Source organism: Triticum urartu, chromosome 7A (genome assembly GCF_056163025.1).
Source record: "Triticum urartu cultivar PI428250 chromosome 7A, HENAU_Tu73, whole genome shotgun sequence".
Lineage (NCBI taxonomy): Eukaryota > Viridiplantae > Streptophyta > Magnoliopsida > Poales > Poaceae > Triticum > Triticum urartu.
In genome coordinates this window covers 630,008,545-630,034,503 of record NC_141879.1, presented here as the reverse complement: position 1 = coordinate 630,034,503, position 25,959 = coordinate 630,008,545, and the positions used below count along the sequence as shown (strand labels likewise).

General features: G+C 49.3%; 1 pseudogene; it reads left to right on the top strand.

Annotated features, from left to right (window-relative positions):
- The first annotated feature begins 452 nt into the window (after positions 1–452).
- On the top strand, positions 453–1,418 carry LOC147960803 (uncharacterized; annotated as a pseudogene).
- The last annotated feature ends 24,541 nt before the right edge of the window (positions 1,419–25,959 follow it).

Below are 25,959 nucleotides of genomic sequence, written 5' to 3'. Positions count from 1 at the left end.
ATCTTCATAATTGCTTTCAGATTTGGTTGTTGTGCTTTGGAAAAAGAGAGAAAAAAAGAGTGTCAAAAAAACCAAAGAGAGAAAAAAAGAGTGGAAAGAAAAGTCAAGAGAGAAAAAGAAAGTGTTGTGTAAGATCCAAAAGTTTGAGCTTGATAGAAAAATTTCAGAAGCTTGTGTGTTGTGTTTTTCAATCTTGGTGCAAAGGTGCAGCAGATCCATCCACATATTTTTCTTGGTTTGCATCAACTTGATATCAGCACAAGCCCCTTTTTGTTTACCCCACCGAGCTCCACCAAAAACCAAAGCTAGTTCTTTGATACCTGTCTTTCAATCTCTTTAACACATCTGGGAGAAGCACAAATCTGATGTGAACTCATAAGAACTTTGGTAAGTAAGAGGTGACGTTGTGTGATTCCACAAAATTATCCTATTCCACTTTTGGCCTTACTAACATGGCAGGATTTGGATCGAGTGTTCATGGAGAAAACCATGGGGAAGAAGATGCCCGGGTCACACATGCTGATTTTCAGGAATTATGGAACATGGTTCGAGACCTTGGAAGGATGTTTCACGAGCGGCCTCCAGCAGGTGGCGATAGGGTTCGACACCACCAACACCCTATTGACCCACTTGAGGAAGTTGGGGATGAGAATTCCGTGCATGCTGCTGTTGACGGTGCCTTGGAGGATGATAACAACAACTATGGTGGACATGTGGCTACTGCTCGTGGGCGTGGTGCTGCTGCTCATGGAGGGCAGCGAGGAGGACAACTTCGAGGGTGAGGCCATGGTCCTCGTGGGCACTATTATGACCCTCATGAGCGTGTTGCTCATGGTCATGAAGATGATTTTGATGATTATGATAGTGTCACATACTGTTGTGCTGCTGAAGAAGGGCGTCGTGCAGAACGTCATGATCGAGATGGTCGAGATGACATGGCAAGAATCAAGTTGCACGTCCCCAAGTTCATAGGAAAGGACCCCGATGCATATTTTGATTGGGAAGAGCAGTGTGATCAAATTTTTCGTATCCATAACCTTGCTGATCCGAAGAGAGTCAACCTTGCTTGTGTTGAGTTTTCTGGTTATGCACTCACTTGGTGGAACCAACTCCAAGAAAATCAGCTGCTGCTAGGTCGTGAACACATTGACACTTGGGAAGAGATGAAACAAGCCATGAGGCAAATGTTTGTTCCTTCTCAATATCAAAAAGATCTCCGAAACAGATTGCAGCGCCTCAGCCAAGGTACGCGCATGGTGGATGAGTACTATAAAGAGATGGAATCGTTGTTGGTTCGTGCTCGTATTCATGAAGATGAGGAGTCAAAGATGGCAAGATTTCTACATGGTCTCAACAATGAAATTTCAGATTTTGTGGAGATGTTTCCCTATAACAGTCTACAAGATATTTTGGAGTAAGCAAAGCGTACGGAGAGGAAGGTGCAGTGGAGTGGTCATGGACGGATATCTCATAACCGCACGACCACACCATGGCAAAGGTTGCAACCAAGTACCTCTTATGGTGGTTCTCAGTTTCAGCATACTTCACACCCTACCGCCACCGGGCGAACAACGGCTTCATCGGCATCATCACCGGCTCCTAGGAATGTTGACAAGCGTGCTCCTTCTGCTGCTGGAAGTACTTCTAACCCCATGGCTGTACCATCATCTTGAAGCCGAGATATTGAGTGTTCAGTGTTGGAAGTGCAAAGGGCATGGTCACATTGTCGGGGAACGTAGCAATATTTCAAAAAAATTCCTACGTGTCACCAAGATCAATCTAGAAGATACTAGCAACGAGAGAGAGTGAGTGCATATTCATACCCTTGAAGATCGCTAAGCGGAAGCATTACAAGAACGCGGTTGGTGGAGTCGTACACGCAGCGATTCAGATCGCGGCCGATTCCGATCTAAGCGCCGAACAACGGCGCCTCCGCGTTCAACACACGTACAACCCGGGGAAGTCTCCTCCTTCTTGATCCAGCAAGGGGAGAGGAGAAGTTGAGGGAGAACTCCGACAGCACGACAACGTGGTGGTGATGGAGCTCGTGGTTCTCCGGCAGGGCTTCGCCAAGCGCTACGGAGGAGGAGGAGGTGTTGGAGAGGGGAAGGGCTTGTGCCAGGGGAAGGGTGTGGCTGCCCTCTCTCTCCCTCACTATATATAGGGGGAAGGGGGGAGGAGGAGGCGCCCTAGGGTTTCCCTAGGGTAGGGACGGCGGCCACAGGGGAAACCCTAGATGGGTTTGGGCGCCCCCACCCCTAGGAAACTTGCCCCCCAAGCCGGGAGGGGTGCCTGCCCTAGGGGAGGCGCAACCACCTCTCCAGTTTACGTGAGATGGGGTGGGAGGGGCGCTCAACCCCTTAGTGGGCTGATGTGCCCCCTCCCCTTGGCCCATAAGGCCCCCCAACGCTTGCCGGGGCCTCCGAAACCCCTTTCGGACACGCTGGTCGTCACCCGGTACCCCGGAACAATTCCGGACTCCAATACCCTTCGTACAATATATCGATCTTCACCTCTGGACCATTTCGGAACTCCTCGTCACGTCCGGGATCTCATCCGGGACTCCGAACAACCTTCGGTAACCACATACTATTTCCCATAACAACTCTAGCGTCACCGAACCTTAAGTGTGTAGACCCTGCGGGTTCGGGAACCATGCAGACATGACCAAGACATCTCTCCGGCCAATAACCAATAGCGGGATCTGGATACCCATATTGGCTCCCACATGTTCCACGATGATCTCATCGGATGAACCACAATGTCGGGGATTCAATCAATCCCTTATACAATTCCCTTTGTCTATCGGTATGTTACTTGCCCGAGATTCGATCGTCGGTATCCCCATACCTCGTTCAATCTTGTTACTGGCAAGTCTCTTTACTCGTTCCGTAACGCATGATCCCGTGGCTAACTCCTTAGTCACATTGAGCTCATTATGATGATGCATTACCGAGTGGGCCCAGAGATACCTCTCCATCATACGGAGTGACAAATCCCAGTCTCAATTCGTGCCAACCCAACAGACACTTTCGGAGATACCTGTAGTGCACCTTTATAGCTACCCAGTTACGTTGTGATGTTTGGTACACCCAAAGCATTCCTACGGTATCCGGGAGTTGCACAATCTCATGGTCTAAGGAAATGATACTTGACATTAGAAAAGCTTTAGCAAACGAACTACACGATCTTGTGCTACGCTTAAGGGTCTTGTCCATCACATCATTCTCCTAATGATGTGATCCCATTATCAATGACATCCAATGTCCATGGTCAGGAAACCATGACCATCTATTGATCAACGAGCTAGTCAACTAGAGGCTTACTAGGGACATATTACGATCTATGTATTCACACATGTATTACGGTTTCCGGTTAATACAATTATAGCATGAACAATAGACAATTATCATGAACAAGGAAATATAATAATAACCATTTTATTATTGCCTCTAGGGCATATTTCCAACAGTCTCCCACTTGCACTAGAGTCAATAATCTAGTTCACATCGCTGTGTGATTAACACTCAATGAGTTCTAGGGTTTGATCATGTTATGCTTACAAGAGAGGTGTCAGTCAACGGGTCTGCAACATTCAGATCCGTGTGTTCTTCGCAAATCTCGATTTCATATTTTAGATGTTGCTACTATGCTCCACTTGGAGCTATTCCAAATGGTTGCTCCACTATACGTATCCGGTTTGCTACTCAGAGTCATCCAGATAGGTGTTAAAGCTTGCATTGATGTAACCCTTTACGCCGAACTCTTTATCACCTCCATAACCGAGAAACATTTCCTTATTCCTAAGGAAAATTTTGACCGATGTCCAATGATCCACTCCTGGATCACTCTTGTACCCCCTTGCTAGACATGTCGCAAGGCACATCGCGGTACACAGCATGGCATATCGTATAGAGCCTATCACTAAGGCATAGGGGACGACTTTCGTCCTTTCTCTTTCTTCTGCCATGGTCGAGCTTCAAGTCTTAACTTCACACCTCACATCTCAGGCAAGAACTCCTTCTTTGACTGATCCATCTTGAACTCCTTCAAGATCATGTCAAGGTATTTACTCTGTGAAAGTCTTATCAGACGTCTTGACCTATCTCTATAGATCTTGATACCCAACATGTAAGCAGCTTTACACAGGTCTTCCTTTGAAAAACTCCATTCAAACAACCCTTTATGCTTTCTAGAAATTCTACATCATTTCCGATCAACAATATGTCATTCATATATACCTATCAGAAATGTTGTAGTGCTCCCACTCACTTTCTTGCAAATACAAGTTTCTTGCAAACTTTGTATAAACCCAAATGCTTTGATCGCCTCATCAAAGCGTATGTTCCAACTCTGAGATGCTTGCTCCAGTCTATAGAAGGATCACTGGAGTTTGCATACCTTTTAGCATCCTTAGGATTGACAAAAACCTTTTGGTTGCATCACATACAACCTTTCCTCACGGAAACCGTTAAGGAAACTTTGTTTTGACATCCATCTGCCTGATTTCGTAAATGAAAATGCAGCAACTGCTAACATAGTTCTAACAGACTTTAGCATCGCTATGATTGAGAGAGTCTCATCATAGTCAACTCCTTGAACTTGTCGGAAACTTCTTTGAGACAAGTCGAGCTTCACAAATGGTGACATTACCATCAGCGTCTGTCTTCTTCTTCAAGATCCATTTATTCTCAATGGCTTGCCGTTCATCGGGCAAGTCCACCAAAGTCCATACTTTGTTCTCATACATGGATTCTATCTCGGATTTCATGGCTTCTAGCCATTTGTTGGAATCCGGGCCCACCGTCGCTTCTTCATAGGTCATAGGTTCATCGTTGTCCAACAACATGACCTTTAAGACAGGGTTACCACTGAGAAGTTGTACACACCTTTGTCGACCTACGAGGTTCGATAGTAATTTGATCTGAAGCTTCATGATCATCATCATTAGCTTTCTCTTCAACTGACGTAGTTGCCACAGAAACATCTTTCTATGCTGCGCTACTCTCTGGTTGAAGTGAAGGTTCAACAACCTCATCAAGTTCTATCTTCCTCCCACTCAAATCTTTCGAGAGAAACTCTTTCTCGAGAAAGGACTTGTTCTTAGCGACAAACACTTTGCCCTCAGATCTGAGATAGAAGGTATACCCAATCGTCTTGTTTGGGTATTCTATGAAGATACAATTTTCCGCTTTGGGTTCGAGCTTTTCTGATCGAAGCCTATCGACATAAGCATCGTAGCCCCAAACCTTAAGAAACAACAACTTTGGTTTCTTGCCAAACCATAGTTCATACAGTGCCGTCTCCACGAACTTAGATGGTGCCCTATTTAAAGTGAATGTGATTGTCTTTAGTGCATAACCCCCCAAAATAGCGGTAGATTGGTAAGAGACATCATACACCATATCCAATAAGGTTCGATTACGACGTTCGGACACACCATCATGCTATGGTGTTCCAGGCGGCGTCAACTGTGAAATGATTCCACCTTGTCTTTAGTGATTGCCAAACTCATAACTCAGACACTTTCCCTTTGATCAGATCGAAGGAACTTGATCTTCTTGTTACGATGATTCTCAACTTCACTCTGAAATTGCTTGAACTTTTCAAACATTTCAGACTTATGCTTCATTAAGTAAATATACCCATATCTACTCAATTCACCGGTGAAGGTGAGAAAATAACGATATCCACCGCGTGCGTCAACACTCATTGGACCGCACACATCAGCATGTATGATTTCCAACAAGTCACTTGCCCGTTCCATTGTTCCAAAGAACGGGGTTTCAGTCATCTTGCCAAGGAGGCATGGTTCGCATGTGTCAAGTGATTCAAAATCAAGTGACTTCAAAAGTCCATTTGCATGGAGGTTCTTTCATGCGCTTTACACCAATATGACCTAAGCGGTAGTGCCACATGAAAGTGGTACTATCATTATCAACTCTACATCTTTTGGCATCAATGTTATGAACATGTGTATAACTACGACCGGGATTCAATAAACCATTCACATTGGGTGCATGGCCATAGAAGGTATTATTCATGCAAACAGAATAACAATTATTCTCTGACTTAAATGAATAACTGTATTGCAATAAACATGATTTAATCATTTTCATGCTCAACGCAGGCACCAATGCAAACACCATTTATCTAGGTTCAACACTAATCCCGAAGGTAGAGGGAGCGTGCGATGGTGATCACATCAACCTTGGAAACACTTCCAACACACATCGTCACCTCGCCCTTAGCTAGTCTCCATTAATTCTGTAGCTTTTGTTTCGAGTTACCAATATTAGCAACTGAACCGATATCTAATATCCAGGTGCTACTAGGAGTACTAGTAAGGTACACATTAATAACACACATATATAAAATATACTTTTGTTGAAGTTGACAGCCTTCTTATCTACCAAGTATTTGAGGCAGTTCCGCTACCAGTGACCGTTCCCCTAATAGAAGCACTTTGTATAGGGTTTGGGTTCTTGGGTTTCTTCACTGGAGCGGCAACTGGCTTGCCATTCATGAAGTTTCCTTTCTTGCCCTACCCTTAGTGGTCTTGTTAACCATCAACACTTGATGCTCCTTCTTGATTTCTACCTTCACGGCCTTAAGCACGACGAACAGCTCCGGGATCATCTTCCATTGCATGGTATAGTTCATCACGAAGCTCTAGCAGCTTGGTGATAGTGACTGGAGAACTCTGTCAATCACTCTCTTATCTGGAAGATTAACTCCCACTTGATTCAAGTGATTGAAGCACCCAGACATTCTGAGCACATGCTCACTAGCTGAGCTATTCTCCTCCATCTTGTAGGCAAAGGTCTTGTCAGAGGTCTCAAACCTCTCAACACGGGCATGAGCCTGAAATACCAATTTCAGCTCTTGGAACATCTCATATGTTCCATGGCGTTCAAAACGCTTTTGGAGCCCCGACTCTAATTAAAGCATGGTGCACTAAACTATCAGGTAGTCATCAGAACTTGTCTACCAGATGTTCACAACATCCACAGACGACGCCAGAGGGGTTGGCACACCGAGCGGTGCATCAAGGACAAAACCCTTCTGTGTAGCAGTGAGGACAATCCTCAGACTACGACCCTAGTCCGCACAATTGCTTACAATATCTTTCAACTTAGTCTTTGATGACCCACAAGTATAGGGGATCTATCGTAGTCCTTTCGATAAGTAAGAGTGTCGAACCCAACAAGGAGCAGAAGGAAATGATAAGCGGTTTCCAGCAAGGTATTCTCTGCAAGTACTGAAATAAGTGGTAACAAATAGTTTTGTGATAGGATAATTTGTAACGAGCAACAAGTAACAAAAGTAAATAAAGTGCAGCAAGGTGGCCCAATCCTTTTTCTAGCAAAGGATAAGCCTGGACAAACTCTTATATAGAGAAGAGCGCTCCTGAGGATACATGGGGATATCATCAAGCTAGTTTTCATCACGTTCATATGATTCGCATTCGGTACTTTGATAATTTGGTATGTGGGTGGACTGGTGCTTGGGTACTGTCCTTACTTGGACAAGCATCCCACTTATGATTAACCTCTATTGCAAGCATCTGCAACTACAACAAAAGTATTAAGGTAAACCTAACCATAGCATGAAACATATGGATCCAAATCAGCCCCTTACGAAGCAACGCATAAACTAGGGTTTAAGCTTCTGTCACTCTAGCAACCCATCATCTACTTATTACTTCCCAATGCCTTCCTCTAGGCCCAAATAATGGTGAAGTGTTATGTAGTCGACGTTCACATAACACCACTAGAGGAGAGACAACATACATCTCATCAAAATATCAAACGAATACCAAATTCACATGACTACTAATAGCAAGACTTCTCCCATGTCCTCAGGAACAAACGTAACTACTCACAAATCATAATCATGTTCACAATCAGAGGGGTATTAATATGCATATAGGATCTAAACATATGATCTTCCACCAAATAAACCAACTATGTAACATCCCAAATTTTCAATTTGGAATGTTATACAATAGATCATCTTTGCATATCATATTTTATTGCATTTTGGTTGATCCTAGAAATTTCACGCAACTCAAGGACCCTCGAAGAGAGTTGAGGATTTCGTTATTTTCATATTTGAGTTTTCTCAAAATTTGAAAATAGGATCATTCGATTTTATTTATTTTATCTTCAATTATTTCTATTATAAAAATATGAGAGAGGGAATAAAATGACTTTCCCAAAATAAAGAAATATTGAGGATTTAATAAAAAATCAAATAAGAGTTTATTTTGGTTTATTTGCTATTTTATTTGAATTTAGGAAAAATGTGCGTTTTTCAAAATTGCATTTAGGCCCCAAAAATGTTCATCCTGTGCGGCTTGATTTTAGAAGCCGGGGAAAATTTATTTCGGGATTTTTGGAGTCCGTTTAGTATTTCTTTTGTTTCTTTAGCGTAATTATTTAAAAAAAAGTCTGAACCGACCTACGGGCCGTATCCGGCCAGGACTCCCTGGCCGGGGCTTTATATAGCGCGCCCCGGGGGCACGAGCAACCCAAGCCGCCACCCCAACCCTAACCCTAAGCCGCCCGCGCCGCCCGCCCTAGCCGCCGTCGCCGCCCGCCGTCACCGCGCCGCCGCCGACAAGGTCGACCCTGCCGCCGCCGCCGTTTTTTTAGAAAACCGTTGGTTTTCACCGGTTTATTTTCGGTTTTTTAGTTTCGTTTTTTAGATAGATCGGTTTTTTTCTCGGTTTAGTTAATTAGCAAGCATTCGCTCGTTCGTTCGTTTTAATGAACGCGTTCATCGTTTAGATCCAGATAACGAACGTTCGTTCGTTAATTAGCAAGGCAAGTAACACTTTGATCATACTTCCTATTACCTAGTTTTTATTGCATTAGATCAATCCTCACACACTGCATGACTAGGATCTAATTAAATTGTGGGTTTGGGAAGTAGATGAGGTAGCATCTATTACCTGTTATTATCAAACCTTGGGAGTTACTTCTATGCGTTGCTTATATTGCTATGCTAGTAGACGTGGATTGGGTGAGTGTATCCATGACAGATGTGAGATTGTTAAATTAATGGTTTATCTAAGGTGGCAACTTAAATACACACCTGGGTGGATTGAGGCACCTGGGTATTCCAGCGATTGCCTGTTTTTCTTTTGGACCGCCACCCAGGCTCAAAGGGATCATGAGACTATTCATACTAGAAACTTCCGTGTGCAGCCACAAGCTACTATGGGCTCTAGCATAATTGATTAAGTCGTGCGAACTCTTACAGTGGTAGACTAGCAGATGTAGAGGAAAGTAGGTGTAACGGTCTACCCGATCGTAAGGTGCTGGCGCTTCTGAAAGACTATGTCTCGGTCATCCGTTTCTCAAACACCATGTAGTGCGAGAATCCCAACGGAGGAGATCGAGTCTTGTGGGGAAAAGTGTGCAAACCTCTGCAGAGTGTATAAACTAATCATGGTTAGCCGTGTCCCCGGTTATGGACATCTTGAGTATCTAGTACTTGGATTATCATGTGAATCTCATCATGTTACTCTAATTAATTTTGTTGGGTTTTTAATGATGATGCTTAATTGGGATTGAGAGGGTGTCTACACTCTCAATGTTTAACAACCACCATGATAGTTAAATAAAATGTATTCCTTTGTAGTAGGGAAAAATTGGCTTTACGGCAAACTGTAACCATAGAGCTTTCCACCAGCCAAATATGCATGTAGTATAGCCTTATTCTTTCATTGCTCTCTATGTGTTACCTTGCCAGCATATTCCATGTGCTGACCCGTTTCGGGCTGCAACGTTCATGTTGTAGACTTTTCAGACGACGAGTAAGGTGCCTTTAGGTCGTGGTTCTATACTCAGTGATGCCGTTGGAGTTGATGGACTCATTTATCTTCCAAGCCTTCAACTGTTATTGTTATTAGATGGCCTTAAGCCATATTTATTGTAATAAGTTCTCTTTTGAGACACTTGATGTAATAAGTGTGTGATTGCTACTCTGTTATAAATCCTTCAAGTACTGTGTGGTGTCGGCATTACTGATCCAGGGATGACACCGGAGCATAGAGATTGGACCATTTGTGGTCTGGTCGCTACAAGATGGTATCAGAGCACACATTGACTATAGGACACGACCACTAAGCTAAAGCCCTAGACCACTACTCACTCTTCTCATTTCTGAATCCTCATCTTTTCTACTCTTTTAGGATGGCGGATGCAAGGAACAAGTTCATGCAACCGGATGAAGATACCCCCTTTGGACGTCACTTGAAGGAAGCCACTAGATACCTGAGCATAGGAGTACCAAGCTTCACCAGAACCTACAATGCCACTTTACCTAAAGAAGAGCGCTGGATGATTCAAGTTCAAGTTCCAGGAAGGACGTTTATGCCAGTCACTGAGCCCATAGAGTTTTCCTTTGATGCACCAACCTAGAGTCTAGGAAAGAGCATGGCAGCACACATCGCCATGGGACGCATTGGAGAAGTTTACCGCAATGATCTCAAGGATACTATCTACCAGATTTGTGGACGCCGAGATGAGCACTGGGAGATGATCAACAACAGGAAGGATGGATCAATTGCAACTTTTATTCAGGAGTTAAACCAGCACATTCGACGTCAGGAGATCCAGATGTGCGCCGACATGATAGATCTGAAGAAGGCGAGGATAAGAATCACGGAACTGGAGGAAGAACTCAAGGCTACACGTGAAGATTATGAAGAGGAAATCGAAGTACTAGTGGATAAGAATGCCGACCTAACAATGAAGCTAGCAATATTCATGGGAGGCCCTACACCAGTAGAAGAAGACGAAGAACCCAAGGAGATTCGCCCGGAAGACTACATCATCATCGACGACACCGACTCGGATCCAGATGATAGCGATGATGACTATGTTGATGAAGCTGGAGCAGATATCATGGAGTCTGCAACCGAAGAATATTTCTAGTAGACCACCCCATCAGTAGTAGTAGTCCACCATGTAAATATAATAGTCCGAGCACTTATGCGATAGTTAGATCGATTGTATGTGCTTGTTTGATTGAATGAAGTGAATTGTTTGCTTTTGCCTCATGTGCATATGGGTAGTGTTTTCTCTCTAGACCCCTCTCTATTCTTAAATCTCATCTTTTCTAAACCTGCAGATGCCTCCGAGACGTGACCCCGGATTTACCTTCCCACCGGAGCTCACTCAGTTGATCCAGTAGCAGAACACATTGATGCAGTTGCTAGTCCAAAATCAGAATCAGGGGAACAACAACAACAACCCACCACCACCACCTGTTGATCACTTAGCCCATTTTCTTAGGCTAAATCCGCCGGTGCTTTCCAGTAGAACCGAGCCTATAGTAGCAGATGATTGGCTCCGCAAGACAACAAGGGAGTTGACCACGGCAGGATGCACAGATGTGGAAAAGCTGAAGTTTGCCGCACATCAGCTTGACGGACCCGCAGCATCATGGTGGGAGAATTTCACCGCCACTTTCCCTATCAACACTGTCACATGGGACCAGTTCCAGCAGGCTTTCCGTACTGCCCATGTTTCAGCAGGAGCTATGGCCATGAAGAAGCGTGAGTTTCGCAACTTGCGCCAAGGAGGACGAACAGTTGGCCAGTATGTGGAGGACTTTAGTAAGCTAGCACGTTATGCCCCAGATGACGTTGCTACGGATGCAGCTAAGCAGGAGAAGTTTCTGGAAGGACTGAATGATGAGTTGAGTATGCAGTTGATGGTAGCAACCTTCAAACAACTACTAGGAGTTGGTAGATCATGCTCTTATGATTGAAGGGAAGCAGCAGCAGATTGAGAATCGCAAGAGGAAGTATGGACAAAGGAAGTACAATTCCGGAGCTCATCAAAAGCCATGTTTTACCCCTAGACTGGGAGGACATTTTCAGCATACCCATGGAGGAGGTAGCTCGCACAATCATAATGGCCCCAAGAATGGTAATGGGAATGGAGGAAGCAACGGCCAGAACCGTACCAACCCATCAACCCCAGCCAAGAGAGACCTGAGCCAAGTCACTTGCTTTAAGTGCCAGAAGACCGGACATTATGCCAATGAATGTCCTGAATCTCAGAATGGAAATGGCAATGGAAGCTTGGGGCCGTGGAGGAGGTTGAAGAGCAGCCGGATGCAGTAATCGGTAAGTTTTTGGTTAAGTCATTTACTGCAATCGTACTTTTCGATACTGGTGCATCGCATTCATACATATCAAGGGGATTTGTGGATAAGTATAACCTGCCCACCAAAGTTCTTAGAACACCCATGTTAGTGAGCTCACCAGGAGCGGAGTATATGGCTAGTAAGGGATGTTTTCAAGTGCCATTGAGTATAGGTAGGCATGTGTTTCCCTCGGATTTAATCATTTTGGAATCACAAGGTTTGGATGTAATTCTGGGTATGGATTGGCTATCGATGTATGGAGGGAACATCGATTGCACCGGTAAGTCAATTTTGCATACCACCCCAGAAGGGAGAAGGATCAAGTATGTATCCCGGCATGTGCCAAAGAGGACTCAAGTAAATTCGTTAACAGGAGTTGTGCAGGAGGAAGTACCGGTAGTGAAGGATTTCCCTGATGTATTTCCAAAGGAGTTGCCAGGCATGCCACCAAATAGAGATATTGAGTTTTTGATTGAGCTTTTGCCAGGCACAGGACCAATATCTAAGAGACCATATAGGATGCCCGCAAAGGATTTGGAAGAGATTAAGAAGCAGATTAAGGAGTTACTGGATAAAGGATATATCCGCCCAAGTTCTTCGCCTTGGGGATCGCCAGTACTTCTAGTGGAGAAAAAGGATGGATCATTAAGGATGGTTGTTGATTATCGAGGATTGAATGAAGTAACCATCAAGAACAAGTACCCACTACCGATGATCAATGATCTGTTTGATCGATTGCAAGGAGATAAGGTATTTTCCAAGATCGACCTGCGATCAGGATACCATCAGTTGAAGATTCGAGAACAGGATATACCTAAGACGGCTTTTACCACCAGGTATGGGCTGTACGAGTATACCGTTATGTCATTTGGTCTGACTAATGCACCTGCATATTTTATGAACATGATGAACAAAGTGTTTATGGAGTTTTTGGATAAGTTCGTCGTAGTGTTCATTGATGATATCCTGGTTTACTCAAAAAATGAAGAGGAGCATAAGGAGCATTTGCGTTTGGTACTTGGTAAACTCAGAGAACATCGGTTATATGCCAAGTTTAGCAAATGTGAATTTTGGTTGAAGGAAGTTGGATTTCTCGGACACGTTATATCCGGAGAAGGTATAGCAGTAGATCCCACCAAGGTTGACACTGTGACAAATTGGGACGCGCCAACAACAGTTGGAGAGATCCGGAGTTTTCTTGGACTTGCAGGATACTACTGGAGATTCATTGAAAATTTCTCGAAGATTGCGAAGCCTATGACGAATTTGTTGAAGAAGGATACCAAGTTCATATGGACCGAGGAATGTGAGGCCAGTTTCCAGGAGTTGAAAAAACGTTTGGTTACATCACCAGTGTTGATTTTGCCAGATCAGACCAAGGATTATGAGGTGTATTGCGACGCTTCACGTCGAGGACTTAGAGCAGTGTTATGCAGGAAGGAAGAGTTGTTTCATATGCCTCACGACAGCTTAAGCCTCATGAGTTAAATTATGCTACGCATGATTTGGAGTTAGCAGCCGTAGTGCATGCGTTGAAGACTTGGAGACATTTTCTCATTGGAAACCATTGTGAGGTGTACACGGATCACAAGAGTTTGAAGTATATTTTCACGCAGAAAGAGTTGAATCTTAGGCAAAGGAGATGGTTGGAGCTCATTAAGGATTATGATATGAGATTGCATTATCACCCCGGAAAGGCTAACGTAGTAGCCGATGCACTGAGCAGTAAAAGTCATGTCAACACCCTAATGACGGGAGAATTACCAGGGGAGTTAGCCGAAAATCTTCATGAGCTATATTTGGAGATAGTCCCGAGAGGCTATGTAGCAGCATTGGAGATTCAGTCTACTTTGATGGATAAGATCATAGAAGCTCAAAGGACTGACAAGGAGATCGCTTCTATTAAGGAGAAAATGAGCAAAGGAAAAGCTAAAGGATTTCGTGAGGATGAGCACGATACCTTATGGTTTGAAGACCGTGTTTATGTGCCCAACGACCCGGAGATCAGGAAGTTGATTCTGCAAGAGGCCCATGATTCACCATATTCGATTCTGTCGGCGTTTTGGGAACGGGGGTCCCCAGACTTGCCTGCCTGCGGCCTGTGGCGTGGCTCAGGTGGGGGACCAGTGCGGCCCATCTTCATCAGCCCAAGCTCAAGACCCTCGCGAGGTGCCAAGCCTCGCGGGGCGGACGACAGGAAGCTTCCTCAAGAGCGGCCTCATCAGGCAGGCTGGCGAGGAGGCGGAGAGATCAATGCAAGGGTACCTCGCGAGGATCCAATGACGCAAGCCATGACGATCAAGGCCAGGCGGGCGCTGACCTGCGCAGGGTCCTTGTTTCCCCTTTGGTGCAAAGGGGGTAAGCACAGGCCAAGGTATCAGGCAAAGGTTACCATTCCGGTGCAACAAGACCAAGACCAGCCGGATGGCCGGACGGAGGTCACCGTGGAGCCCAAGACGGCGTCATCACCAGTGCTTTTGGCAGCCGAAGACCACCTTTGGTCAGGATAACTTGTACTAGATGTTCCCCTTCAAAATGGCCAATTGTTGGCGCCCTTCCTGCTCAATTATTCGGGGAGAGGCCCAGGGCCTCTATAAATAGAGCTAGCCTCCACAAAGGAAGAGAGGAGAGAAGAAGGAGGGGAAAACCCAGTAGAGACTAAGTAGAACACACCGCACCAGCTCAAGAACACCCCTCGCGAGGTTGTTCTTCCCCTGTACTGTCCATCATCAGCCCCAGAGGCAATCCACCACACCACACACTGGAGTAGGGTAGTACACCACAACGGTGGCCCGAACCAGTATAAACCTCGTGTCTCTTGTGTTGTTCATCGTTTTCATCTTAGTTCACACGAGAGGATCAGACGTAGATCGGTAGGGGAGAGATCTCTGCGCGCACCCCAGTGTTCGAACCTCAAGGGTCTGCCGGAACCCGAAATCTGACATTTGGCCTGCCAGGTAGGGGTGCGCCGGAGTTCCCTCCCGACGGCCCGCTCTCCATCAACACCGTGTTTCATCCTCATGGCGGACAACGCTCCGCCCGCTCTGGCAGCGGACGCCAGCGCTGGGGCCAGGGGGATCCAGGCCTTGGCCCCCGCCTTGCGACAGGTGCAGTGGCCGCGCAAGTTCAAGCCCGAGATGCCGCCGCGCTACGGCGGCGCGACGAACCCGCTAGTTTTCCTGCTGGCGTATGAGGACGCCGTCCTCAAGGCCGGGGGCGACGACCAGGTGATAGCCAACTGGTTGCCCATGGCCCTCACCGGTGTCCCGCGCATGTGGCTCCTCCACCTACCGACAGCTTCTGTGACCTCTTGGGAGGAGCTACGCGACCTCTTCCTCGCCCGTTTCGTCGCGCCAACGCCACCCGTCGTCGCGGCTCTCCTGGGTGGTTCCCAAGCACCACCCTCGAGCCACCACGTCAAGCCATTCACCCATCAGATCAGCGCTGCATCCAAGCGCCAAGAGGGCCCCCGGGGCTGGGCGGCGCCCGAGGCCGATCTGACTTTCGGCGTGGATGATCACCCTTTCAACCCCTCCGGTTCGGGCGCACTCCCGATGCTGTGCACCCCCACCATCTGCCAAGTGGCCGTCAACAGGACCCTCATCGAAGGTGGTGTCGGCCTCAACATGCTCTCGGTGGAGGCCTTCAGCCTCCTTCACGTGCCACCGGAGCGGCTCCAGCCTAGCAGGCCCTTCTCAGGCGTCAGAGCCGGTTCCACCGCCTCCTTGGGGCAGATCCGCCTCCCAGTGACCTTCGGCACCTACGACAACTTCCGGACAGAGCTGATCGACTTCGACATCCCCCCCATTGGCCTCCCCTACAACACCATCCTCGGCTACCCGGCCTTGGCCCAGTTCATGGTGGCAACTCACCGGCGTACAACCTCATGAAGATGCCCGGGAGCAGCGGCGTCCTCACCGTGCCAGGAGACGCGAGGGATGCGCTGCAGGTGCTCCAACTCGCCTTCAAGGCAGCCGCGGTGGCACAACCCACCAGCACCGATGCCCTTGAGCCCAAGGGGGCTGCGCCGGCTAAAAAGAAGCAACTGTTCACCCAGGACAAGGCGGAAACAAAGCAAGTATCGGTCGACGAGGACGGGTCCACCGGCGCCACCTTCACCATAGGGGCCACCCTCGAGCCCGAACAGGAGAAGGCCCTGATCGGATTCCTGCGTGCGAACAAGAAGGTGTTCGCGTGGGAACCTGATCAGTTAGCAGGAGTCCCGAGAGGTGTGATCGAGCATCACCTCAACGTGTGCCCCAACGTACGCCCCGTGAAGCAGAAGGCAAGGAGGCAGTCTACTGAGAAACAGGCTTTCATCGTTCAAGAGACCCGGAAACTGGAAGCGGCAGGGGTTATCCGCGAGGTCCGCTACCCCGATTGGCTGGCTAATCCTGTTGTCGTGCCAAAGAAGGGGGGAAGGAGCGCATATGTGTCGACTTCACCAACCTTAACAAAGCCTGCCCGCATGACCCATTTCCGCTCCCCCGCATTGACCAGATAGTCGACTCCACCGCAGAGTGTGACCTATTGTGCTTCCTGGATGCCTTCTCGGGCTATCACCAGATCAAGATGGCGGTGGAAGACGTGGAGAAGACTGCTTTCCTAACCCCGTGTGGGGTGTACTGCTATACGTGCATACCATTTGGGTTGCGCAATGCAGGCGCAACCTTTCAGCGGCTGATGCACATTGCTTTAGGCCGGCAGCTCGGGAGGAACGCTGAGGCTTACGTCGATGACATCGTGGTGAAGTCTCGGGAGGCAAAAACCCTGATACAGGACCTGGAGGAAACCTTCGCGAGCCTCAACGAAGTGGATCTACGGCTCAACCCGGAGAAATGCGTGTTTGGAGTCCCCTCGGGCAAGCTCCTGGGCTTCCTAGTATCCCACAGAGGCATAGAGGCCAACCCGGAGAAGGTCAAGGCGGTCGAGGACATGAGCCCGCCGAAGACCCTCAGGGAGATGCAGAAGCTCACCGGGTGTGTAACCGCGCTAGGGCGCTTCATATCCAAGCTAGGGGAGCGAGCACTGCCCTTCTTCAAGCTTATGAAGAAGAAAGGCCCCTTCGAATGGACTAAAGAGGCCGACAAGGCGTTCCAAGAACTCAAGAGGTACCTTACCAGCCCATCAGTGATGGTAGCCCCTCACCCTCAGGAGCCCCAGGTGCTCTACCTGGCGGCCACGCCCTACTCCACTAGCGCAGCTCTGGTGGCGGTCAGGGAGGAGCGCCGGGCCAAGGCCGCATCGACTGACCAGGCTAAAGCAGAGCGAGGCCAGGAGGGCCTCGCGAGGACCGCGACCACAACCAGAGAGGGGCAGCCGCAGCAGGAGGGCGCACCCGGGGCAGGGGAGGCCCCTTCAAACGATCAAGAGCTGGGGGCTCCGTTGCCTCAGGAGACGCCTCGACCCCTGGAGGACGCAAGCTGCGTCAGCACCCTCAACCTCGTCGAGCACCCCGTGTATTTTGTCAGCATAGTGCTACGGGACGCGAGGGCGTGGTACCCCATGCCTCAAAAGCTCCTCCTCGCGCTATTGGTGGCCTCACGCAAGCTACGGCACTACTTCCAAGGCCACCCCATCAAGGTCGTCTCGGCATACCCCTTGGAGAGGGTACTCAGGAGCCCCAACTCAGCTGGAAGGGTCGCTGAATGGAACATCGAACTAAGAGCATTTCAGCTGGAATTCAGTATGACCAGGGTCATCAAGGGAGCCGCACTTGCGGATTTCGTGGCAGAATGGGCAGAAGCACCGGGTCTTGAGGCAGGCGAAGACCGGTCACTTTCCCAGGAAGCGAAGCGCCGGACGGCTGGGTCATGTACTTCGATGGGGCGTTCTCCCGACATGGCGCGGGAGCTGGCGCGGTGCTCGTATCCCCCACTCAGGACAAACTCTATTACGCCGTGCAACTCTGCTTCTAGCACGGAGAGAAGGTCTCCAACAATATAGCAGAGTACGAAGGCCTGATAGCACGCTTGAAAGCCGCGATCGCCTTAGGGGTAAAGCGCCTCACCATCAAGGGCGATTCACAGCTCCTCGTCAACTTCTCCAACAAGGTATACGAGCCAAAGGATGAGCACATGGAAGCTTACCTCGCTGAAGTCCGCAGGTTGGAGAAACAGTTCTGGGGGCTGGAGCTGCAGCATGTGCCTCGCGGCACCAATCAGGAGGCCGACGACATTGCCAAGAGGGCGTCTAGGCGGCTGCCACAGGAACCTGGCGTCTTCGAGGAGCTGCTCTTCAAGCCCTCGGCGGTGCCGTCGCTATCGGGCACAACGCAACCAAGGGAGGAGCCTCCTCAGCCGCCTGCCTCGGGAGCTCCGGTCTGCGGCCCGGCCTCAGGGGCACGCCTGCTCCTGGCGTTGGAGCCTCAGGAGGGATGTTGGATCCCAGAGCTCAAGGACTACCTGATGCAAGGGATTCTGCCGGAGAACAAGGAGGAGGCGGAGCGTGTGGCACGGCAGGCCACGGCTTATTGCATCCAGGATGGCGAGCTCTATAGGAAGCAGCCAAATGACGTGTCCCTACGTTGCATTTCCAGGGAGCAAGGAAAGGAACTGCTGGCAGACATACACAGCGAAGACTGAGGGCACCACTCGTCGTCGCGAACCCTCGTCGGCAAGGCGTTCCCCAGCGGGTTCTACTGGCCCACAACACTCAATGACGCCGTTGAGCTGGTGAAGGCTTGCGAGGCCTGCCAGTTTCACGCTAAACAGATCCATCAGCTTGCGGGGGGTCTGCAGACCATACCCCTCTCATGGTCGTTCGCAGTGTGGGGGTGGACATTCTGGGCCCGTTCCCTCGGGTGCCAGGGGGCTATCGCTACCTCTACGTCGCTGTGGACAAGTTCACCAAGTGGGCCGAGGTGGAAGCTGTCCGCACAATCCCGGCAGGTTCGGCAGTCAAGTTCATCAAGGGCCTCATGAGCCGGTTTGGGGTGCCTAACCGCATCATCACTGACAACGGTTCGCAATTCACCAGTAATCTCTTCAAAACGTATTGTGCTAACCTTGGAACGCAGATATGCTACACTTCGGTAGCACACCCCCGGAGCAATGGCTAGGCTAAACGAGCCAACGCCGAGGTCCTGAGGGGCCTCAAGGCCAGGACCTTCAAGAAGAAGCTGGAGGCCTGTGGCAGGGGCTGGTTCGACGAGCTCCAGTCCGTGCTGTGGTCAATCTGCACGACAGCGACCAAGCCGACAGGCGAGACCCCGTTCTTCCTCGTCTATGGAGCAGAGGCTGTTCTCCCTCACGCGGTCAGGTGTCGCTCCGCACAGGTCCTGGCATTCGACGAGGCTCAGCAGGACGCCATGCGGGGGACGGATCTCATGCTGGGGGAGGAACACCATCGGGAAGCCGCACTGTGGGCGGCAAGGTATCAACAGGCGCTACGACGATACCACTGCCGCAACATCCGCACCAGGACCCTTGAGGTAGGAGATCTCGTGCTCAGACGGGTTCTCTCCAGGGAGGGGCTGCACAAGCTCTCTCCCATGTGGGAGGGCCCGTTCAAGGTTGTTCATGTTTCCAGGCCTGGCTCCGCACGCTTGGAGACTCCGGAGGGAGTACCCATCCAGAACGCATGGAACATTCAACATCTCCGGAGGTTCTACCCCTGAGCGAGGCCTAGCGCCTAAGAAAGGCCCGGTGCCTGTGAAGAAGGCCAATGCATGTGAAGCTATCGCGTTTTGGGAAAGGCCCGGTGCTTGTGAAGAAGGCCAATGCCTGTGAAGCTATCGCGTTTTGGGAAAGGCCCGGTGCCTGTGAAGAAGGCCAATGCCTGTTAAGCTATCGCGTTTTGGGAAAGGCCCGATGCCTGTAAAGAAGGCAAACGCCTGTGAAGCTCGCCGCCCGTGACACTCTCACCTAATAATGAGCGGGGCTATACACGCCCCAGAGTCTCCGGAGTGCCGCCCTTGGGCCTTGGGAGCTCCCGCCCACGCCCAATGGCAGCACTTAGCTCCGCGCTGGTGAGAAGACGTCGAAGACTAGAATAGGTGCCGGACGCGGCTTTTTCATTTGCTTCCTGCAGTTGGCGTGTTTATTCCCGTTTGAAGTCTTATTGGAGTTGTTGGCGTTCCTGGCTTGTGACTCTCTGTCTTTTTCATCCACTCGCCTCGTTTTCTCTCGCACAAGTCTCGCGAGGGATGTTCGCGGGCGCCCTCATGAGCGTCTTCTGCCCCAATCGTCTAGAGCTTTCCTGTCTGAGTCCTCTGCGGGAGCACCCCTCCCAGTCCATGCCTCACGGGCATCGCGACACAAACGCAGGACCTAGGCTGATCGCCCCCGCTGCCGGGACCAAAGGTTACCCCTCTAACTAATCCTTGCAGGGCATGAAGCGCATGGCGAGGCCTCAGCCTCCGGAGGCGAGGGCCGCATCAAGCTCCACCAAGCTCAAATGACTCCCACACATGGACACGTAGCACGGAAACATAGCGTAGAATGGCAAAAGCAACGCGACACTTGACAGCCACAGTTCTAACACGCCCCCACGGGGCCCTGTACTTCCTTCTTCTTACGCAGGAAAGGAAGGAAACAAAATGGACATGACATGTCCAACACCAACCTACAGCAAAAGCTCGAGCTGCTCCTGGGGTTCAGGCGGACGCCTCCTCTCGCTTCACAAGGGCATGGCGGCGGGTGGACCCGCTGCCTTCACCCAGGCGGGTGCGACGGCGCGGGGGCTGGTCGCGGCCACCGCTGGAGGAGCTGCTGCCTGAGGGAGAGTCGCTGAAACTTGGCGAGCCCCGAGCACCGCCGCCGGCACGCCTGGCGCTGTCTTCATCCTAGTCGGTGCCGGGGCTGGGCAGGCGGCCGCGGTCACCATCTTTGGGGCAGCACCCAGCGCGGCGACCATCTTCTCCAAATACCCTCACGTAGAGGGTGGCGTCACCATCGAACTTGAAGTGCAGGGTGCACTGCTGACCCAGGCCGCGTGTGCGAGCAAACGTTTGCCAGCCGCGAGTCAGGGCCCCATTTCCGGAAGGGGAGACCTCCAGCGAAGACCAGAAGGCCCTGCTGCAGCAACCGTCCGCCTGGAGCCAGAAGCCGCACCGAGCGCTGGCCGGCAGCTCACCTACAAAGAAGCGGGGGAACTGGAGCCAGGTGCTGGTCGGGTCCGCCGACCACACGACGAACTCCGACAACACCTCCACCGAGCGAAAGCGCGGCCTGGGGGGCGCGTGGTCACGACATGCCTCCCCTCGGTAGCCGAGCGCTCACCACCGCGCAGGGAACCGCCTCCGTGGCCACGGGAAGCCGCTGCGGGGACCGCAGGATGCTTTCGAGGACGACCCCGGCCGCGCCTGGCCGGGGGGAGTCGGGCCCTGCCTGGCAAGCCTTTCCCTTCTCTGCGGCCGAGAATCTCTTCGGAGCCATGAGAACGGCGAGTGGCCAAGAAGAAGAAGGGAGTAGCAGAAATAGGTGAACTGAGGAAGCTCACACGGCCCCGTACTTATAGTCGGGGAAGGCCAACCACCAAGCACCATGACCTCAGGTAATCATGACCCATATCTCTGCATGCAGGGACCGTCGAGTCGTGTGGTTGCCGAGGCGTCGTGGGAAGCACAGACGCCCACGCCCAATCAACCGCCACGCGGCGCCCAAGGCCGCAGGTTGTTAGGGCCCGCGACGCTTCGTGCTTGCCCCTTCGCTTCTCTGCTAAGCCAAGCCCGCGCGCGCCTTGTGCCCGGGGGCTACTGTCGGCGTTCTGGGAACGGGGGTCCCCAGACTTGCCTGCCTGCGGCCTGCGGCGTGGCTCGGGTGGGGGCCCAGCGCGGCCCATCTTCATCAGCCAAAGCTCAAGACCCTCGCGAGGGGCCAAGCCTCATGAGGCGGACGACAGGAAACTTCCTCAAGAGCGGCCTAATCAGGCAGGCTCGCGAGGAGGCGGAGAGATCAATGCAAGGGTACCTCGTGAGGATCCCATGACGCAAGCCATGACGATCAAGGCCAGGCGGGCGCTAGGCGGGCGCTGGCCTGCGCAGGGTCCTTGTTTCCCCTTTGGTGCAAAGGGGGCAAGCACAGGCCAAGGTATCAGGCAAAGGTTACCATTCCGGTGCAACAAGACCAAGACCAGCCGGATGGCCGGACGGAGGTCACCGTGGAGCCCAAGACGGCGTCATCACCAGTGCTTTTGGCAGCCGAAGACCACCTTTGGTCAGGATAACTTGTACTAGATGTTCCCCTTCAAAATGGCCAATTGTTGGCGCCCTTCCCGCTCAATTATTTGGGGAGAGGCCCAGGGCCTCTATAAATAGAGCTAGCCTCCACAAAGGGAAGAGAGGAGAGAAGAAGGAGGGAAAACCCAGTAGAGACTAAGTAGAACACACCGCACCAGCTCAAGAACACCCCTCGCGAGGCTCTTCTTCCCTTGTACTCTCCATCATCAGCCCCAGAGGCAATCCACCACACCACACACTGGAGTAGGGTATTACACCACAACGGTGGCCCGAACCAGTATAAACCTCGTGTCTCTTGTGTTGTTCATCATTTTCATCTTAGTTCACACGAGAGGATCGGACGTAGATCGGTAGGGGAGAGATCTCCTCGCGCACCCAAGTGTTCGAACCTCAAGGGTCTGCCGGAACTCGAAATCCGATAGATTCACCCAGGAAATACCAAGATGTATTTGGATTTGAAGGATACTTTCTGGTGGACCGGAATGAAGAAGGATATTGCGGAGTATGTAGCAGTTTGTGACGCATGTCAGAGAGTAAAGGCAGAGCATCAGAAGCCAGCATGATTGCTACAGCCATTGCCGATACCCGAATGGAAGTGGGATAAGTTAGGCATGGATTTTATTACAGGATTGCCCAGAACTTGTTCAGGCTATGACTCGATTTGGGTTGTAGTCGATCGTTTGACAAAGGTAGCTCATTTCATTCCAGTGAAGACTACTTACACTAGTGCCAAGTTGGCAAAGATATACATGACCAGGCTCATATGTCTGCATGGAGTTCCAAGGAGCATTGTATCAGATAGAGGAACCCAATTTACCTCAAAGTTTTGGAATCAGTTGCATGAAACTTTGGGTACCAGGCTAGAGTTCAATACAACTTTCCATCCGCAGACAGATGGACAGACCGAGAGAGTCAATCAGATTTTGGAGGATATGCTGAGAGCTTGTGCGCTAGATTATGGATCTAGTTGGGACGACAATTTGCCATACGCAGAGTTCTCTTATAACAACAGTTATCAATCCAGTTTGAAGATGGCCCCTTTCAAAGCCTTGTACGGAAGGAGGTGCAGGACCCCATTGTCGTGGGATGAAGTTGGAGACCGCCAGTTGTTTGGACCGGATTTGATTAAAGAGTCTGAACAGAAGGTGAAATTGATTCACGATAGGCTCAAGGTAGCCCAGTCCAGGTAGAAGAGCTACACAGATTCTAAACGCAAGGAGACAGTTTACGAAGTCGGAGACCGAGTCTATCTTCGAGTATCTCCACTTCGAGGAGTTAAGCGCTTTGGAGTTAAGGGAAAGTTAGCGCCACGTTTTTGTGGGACCATACAAAGTTTTGGAACGTATGGGAGAAGTAGCTTATAAGTTGGAATTGCCCGAAGGATTGTCAGGAGTTCACGACGTGTTCCACGTTCCACAGTTGAAGAAGTGCCACGCAGAGATGGCTGATATACCGCTGAGAGATACAGTGCCGCTAGAAGCGATTCAGTTGGACAGTGATTTGACCTACGAGGAGAAACCAGTTAAGATTCTCGAGTATGCCAGCCGAGTCACCCGCAGCAAGGTTATCAAGTTTTGCAAAGTTCAATAGATCCACCACACGAAGGATGAAGCCACCTGGGAACGAGAGGAAGAATTGCTGAAGGACCACCCTCACCTATTTTCTAGCCAACCCGAATCTCGAGGGCGAGATTCATCTTAAGGGGGGTAGGTTTGTAACATCCCAAATTATCAATTTGGAATGTTATACAATAGATCATCTTTGCATATCATATTTTATTGCATTTTGGTTGATCCTAGAAATTTCACGCAACTCAAGGACCCTCGGAGAGAGTTGGGGATTTCGTTATTTTCATATTTGAGTTTTCTCAAATTTTGAAAATAGGATCATTTGATTTTATTTATTTTATCTTCAATTATTTCTATTATAAAAACATGAGAGAGGGAATAAAATGACTTTCCCAAAATAAAGAAATATTGAGGATTTAATAAAAAAAATCAAATAAGAGTTTATTTTGGTTTTATTTGCTATTTTATTTGAATTTAGGAAAAATGCGCGTTTTTCAAAATTGTATTTAGGCCCCAAATAAATGTTCATCCTGTGCGGCTTGATTTTAGAAGCCGGGGAAGATTTTTGGAGTCCGTTTAGTATTTCTTTTCTTTTTTCTAAGCATAATTATTTAAAAAAAAGTCTGAACTAACCTACGGGCCGTATCCGGCCAGGACTCCCTGGCCGGGGCTTTATATAGCGCGCCCCGGGTGCCCAAGTAGCCCAAGCCGCCGCCCCAACCTTAACCCTAAGTCGCCCGCTGCCGCCCCGCCAACGCCGGAGCCCGCCGCTGACGAGGTCGACCCCGTCGCCGCCGGTTTTTTTAGAAAACCGTTGGTTTTCACTGATTTATTTTTGGTTTTTTTAGTTTCATTTTTTAGATAGATTGGGTTTTTCTCGGTTTAGTTAATTAGCGAGCGTTCGCTCGTTCCTTCCTTTTTACGAACGCGTTCATCGTTTAGATCCAGATAACGAATGTTCGTTCATTAATCTGTTCGTCGTTTTTCTTTTTCTTGGATTTATTCCGTGATTTTTCTGATCGCGATTTCTGATCCGATTTTCGTTCTAGTTTAACTTTTTGCTCGTTTTCGGAATCAGGCGATTCAAGCGCCTAGAGTTTCGTCTTGAAACCCTCTTTCCGTTTAACCAACTAAAACCAGTTTGTGCCTCTATAAAATTTGACCTAGATCCAGATTAGTAAACAAAGTTTGTTTGTTTTGCCGTTTGTCTTTCGTTGCTTCGTTCGATTTGATTCTTTTTGCCAACCGGAGTTCTTAAGTTGAACTTTCTGGTTAGATCTCTTATTTGAGTTTTACCTGTGCATTAGTTTAATACTTATTGTATGCTTGTTTGTTTGCGATAGAGTACCCAGAGTGCGCCGCTTGCTACTTCGAATTGCTAGGTTTTGCGGATCATCAGCAAGGCAAGTAACACTTTGATCATACTTCCTATTACCTAGTTTTTGTTGAATTAGATCAATCCTCACACACTGCATGACTAGGATCTAATTAAATTGTGGGTTTGGGAAGTAGATGAGGTAGCACCTATTACTTGTTATTATCAAACCTTGGGAGTTACTTCTACGCGTTGCTTATATTGCTATGCTATGCTAGTAGACGTGGGCAGCCACAAGTTACTATGGGCTCTAGCATAGTTGATTAAGTCGTGCGAACTCTTAAAGTGGTAGACTAGCAGATGTAGGGGAAAGTAGGTGTAATGGTCTACCCGATCGTAAGGTGCTAGCGCTTCTGAAAGACTATGTCTCGGTCATCCGTTTCTCAAACACCATGTAGTGCAAGAATCCCAACGGAGGAGATCGAGTCTTGTGGGGAAAAGTGTGCAAACCTCTGCAGAGTGTATAAACTAATCATGGTTAGCCATGTCCCCGGTTATGGACATCTTGAGTATCTAGTACTTGGATTATCATGTGAATCTCATCATGTTACTCTAATTAATTTTGTTGGGTTTTTAATGATGATGCTTAATTGGGATTGAGAGGGTGTCTACACTCTCAATGTTTAACAACCACCATGATAGTTAAATAAAATTTATTCCTTTGCAGTAGG